This window comes from Neltuma alba, unplaced genomic scaffold, assembly GCF_004799145.2.
Source record: "Neltuma alba isolate B1F8T4 unplaced genomic scaffold, ASM479914v2 tig00012838_pilon, whole genome shotgun sequence".
Lineage (NCBI taxonomy): Eukaryota > Viridiplantae > Streptophyta > Magnoliopsida > Fabales > Fabaceae > Neltuma > Neltuma alba.
The window spans coordinates 12792-16805 of NW_021637227.1; the positions used below are offsets into that span (position 1 = coordinate 12792).

Genomic DNA, 4014 nt, shown 5'->3' on the forward strand with positions numbered 1-4014 from the left:
TTATAAATCACTTTAACATGTTTCACACAAACTAAGGAAACCCTTAAACTTTATTAACTCTTATTTAAAATTTAATAACTTTGCAATTTATCCTTATTTAATATATATTACACCTCATCTAAACAAAGTCAACACAATAATAAATGAAAGGTAAAATTGCATATCTATATAAAAAAATTTTCTCAATACTTTATAAATAGGACCAAAAGATATTTTTTCTTTTTATCTTATAAACAAAATCAGAAGAGTATCCGGTATTGTAATAAGGAGCATGCTGAGTATGTCCGCAATATACATCAGGAGCGGTGTCTTTGGTAGGGGGGTGATCAAGGGTTTTCAGGTGGGACACTGATTTTCATGATACATGGGCTTGTCTCATTCTATGCATATGTGTGATGAGCTGGGAATTTTCAACGAAGCTCATTAGCTCACCAACTTATGACATCCATCCGATTTTCTGGTTCACGGAACATGGTTTCAGCCATACAAATGCCTCCATCTCTGTTTTTTGGGGAATTGCTATTATCATTTGTGTTCTTCTTCTAAGCCCCCGCTCCTTTCTACCAAACATGTGATATTTTAATCTAATTCAGCTGCTGACTAATTTTATTATTACTCCACTCAAGCAAATTTCAGATTCAAAGTTACGAGTTACTCCTCCGGTCTTTAATATAAGATCCAATTGTTGAGTTAGTTTTAGTCTTAAATATAAGACCAATTTCTCATATTTATCAATTTTCTTTAAATTACTCCTATGGATGCTCCCTCAATTATAATCAAGTAGAAGAAGGAAAAAGGATATTAAAAAAGATGATTATGGTGTTTTAGGAAAAACATGTCACATTTCTTATAATTATCTAACTTAACCAACTTTTTTAATCTAATCAAATTAGTTAAATAGGTCTTATATTAAAGACCGGAAGAGTATAATATAGTTTAAATTTCCCGTCTTTATCTCACATATAAAATTTTGTTCTTTAAATTCAAGAAATGACATTTTCTCCTAGTTTGCCCTGTTGAAAGAATGGTCGTTGACTAACCTCATTTGCACCGTGCAAACGAACCCAAATGCGGGGGAGATTATGATTATTACAGTAGGAATTCATACAAAGCTTATCCACATAAGAGGGAGAATCAAATCCTTCCATACGACCCTCCCGCTCTTGTCACCTATACAATTATTGCCGTTTTCCGTCCTTTTTCTTCTTTTTCATGACAGTTCCCTTCCCTTCATATTTATGTGTAATTGAAATATAATTTCTTTCTTTTAAAAAAAAAAAAAGGATAAAACACAGATAGCAGACCTGTTCCCCGGGCTCACGCACAATGCAAGCTGCCCCTAAAAGAGAGGGCGCACCAAGCGCTTTGTGGGGACGGCGAGGAGCCGACTCGCCCTGGGAGCGGTGAGTCCGAAGATGTCGCTCATGTCCATCTCACTCGGCTTCATGCCGTCCGGCAACTGCCACGAGAAACAATGGAGCAGGTGAGCCACGGACATTTCCAAGGCATAGAGCCCAGTTGCATCCCGGGCAGGACCTCCGACCCGACCCGAAAGGGATGAACTCGAAGTTGCTCCCTTTGAAATCGGGGACGCCTTCCTCGAGGAAGCGCGACGGCTTGAAGCTGTCGGGGTCCTGCCAGGCCTTGCGGTCCCTCCCAATGGCCCAGGCGTTGATCATCACACGTGACTTCTTCGGAACGAAATAGCCCGAAACCACGGCGTCTTCCGCCGTCTCGTGGAGGAGCAAGGGGATCGGCGGGTGGAGGCGCAGCGTCTCTTTCAGAGCGCATTTCAGATACGTCAGCTTCTCCAGGTCAGACTCTTCCACTCTCCGATCAAGGCCCACCACCTCTGCCAATTCTTGTTGGACCCGCTTCATATCTTGCGGGCTTCTCATTAGTTCCGCTAGGGCCCACTCTATTGCCGACGCCACCGTCTCCGTCCCTCCGAACATCACGTCCTGATTTAATTCATAAACCCAAATCCAGTCACATACTACCCCAGCGTAATTGAATCCGAAAAACTAACAACTCTTTTCTGGTGAAAATAATCATCACTTTAATGCAAGGTGAGAAAAATTTATTTCATGCGTTACTACTTGCTACTAACTCAGGCCCACCCCAAAGACAGTGACCCGCTAAATCCATTTTGAGACCCGCTCATCCTTATCTTCTTTCCCTTTCCCACTACTTCAAGGCTGGCTACCACACAAATTTTTGCCCTTATTTCACGTTAGTGCGCAAGATATTCCATTCACTGACATGTTGTTTGTTTCATACGTAGAATCCCATCAAAAAAGGCCAGCACCCGCAGATACGGAACTATCATAATATATTACTAAATCTAAGTCTAAAAAGATGTTTAGATATCCAATAATCACTTTTCAGAAATACTTTTTCGTAAATTAAGACAAATTTTTTCACATATTTACCTCGAATACCGTAAAAACATTTTTAAAATTATAGTTTTGATCTTACCCAAACACCCCTTAGATCTAAATTACCGACAACTTTAACTGAAATGATATAAGACGTATAAATACGATTTTCCCCCCTCTTTTGAGATATCTTGCCTAGATGAAAATTTCAATCAAGTGAGCGTCATTTTCCACGTCATACCATAATGATGGCTTTGATGTTATCCTTGGTGAGTTTGATGGAGTTCTGTAGATCGTCCGATTCACTGACTTTAGACTCGCCCTCGCTGTAAAAGGCCAGCAACTCGTCCACCATATCTCCTTCTTCATCTGGCTTCTTCTTGTTCGCTATGTGTTCCTCGATGATGTTGTCGATGAAGCTGTCCAGTGAGCCACGAGCCTTGGTCAGTCTGGCGTTGAGCCCCTGCGGGTCAACCCACCCGAGACCCGGTATAAAGTCCGCTATATTGAAAGCTCCAAACAACTTGGAGAACTCCTGGAGTATTCCAATGAACTCGTCCTGTCCCTCCCGAGAGCTCGACCCGAAAGCCGCCCGATACGTTATATTTTTCGTCAGCGAAAACACCAGCTCGCCGATATTCACTTCCTTCCCCGTATTCGCCCCCACCGTTCGGACCACCGTCTCCACTTCATCTCGTACCGACTGCCACGACTCCGCGCGCTTCCGGCTGAAGAGCTTCATGACGCAGATCTTGCGCATCTGCCTCCAGAAGGGACCGTAGTGAGCGAAAGCCATGTCTGCTCGGTCGTAGGTGAGGTAGCTAATGGCTATGGTGGCGGGGCGGTTGGAGAAGATGTTGTCGTGCACCTGAAGCACCTGGCGAGCGGCGTCAGCGTCGGAGATGGCTACCATGTGGAGGAAGCCCATGCGGAGGTGGAGTACGCCGCCGTACAGGTTGGCCAGCTTGGCCAGGCCTCTGTGGGTTAGCTGGTCCATGATCGTCATGTTGCCTATGAGGGGAAGGCCTTTGGGACCCGGAGGGAAGGGTGGCCTTTTGCGGATTCGAGAGAGCAGTCCCAGGAGAAACATGAGTGGGATTGCGAACAGCATGGCCATGCCAAGAGGTTGAAGATGAAGAGCAAGGGAATCCATGGCAAGCGTATTGGTGATGTGATTGCAACTTTGGAGTGAGTTGCTACTTTGAGTGCTGCTACTGGCTGGCCTTATATACACGAGCTGGTGCCAGTTTCCTGCCCACGCATTCCCCCACCCGGGGGGAGAATTAGTTGCCATCAAATGTAAAAACTACATGTATTATTGTTTCTTACAATGAAAAAATGTATATACTACTATGTTATTTGTTTTCAAGTGATAATAAGCTAAAAAATATTTGGCTCAATAAACCTTTTGGTGGTAAAAAAAACTTTCATAGAATTGGAGTGAATGCTGTTATGTCATTTATTTAATTCGATGCTTATTGTCCTTGTATGGTTTGAAAATGTCACGCAATAGCTGGCCCAGAAAAAAGAAAAGAGAGAATTATAACGAGGTTCTAAGAAAGAAAAATAATTATAAAACAAATTTTAGAGGTTGTCATTATTTAGTTTGGAATTTGTCATTATATACTGTTTAGAT

General features: G+C 42.8%; 1 pseudogene; it reads right to left on the minus strand.

The window, feature by feature from the left end:
- Nucleotides 1-1069: 1069 nt before the first annotated feature.
- LOC114731599 (cytochrome P450 84A1-like) lies at nucleotides 1070-3687 on the minus strand (annotated as a pseudogene).
- Between the last annotated feature and the right edge of the window lie 327 nt (nucleotides 3688-4014).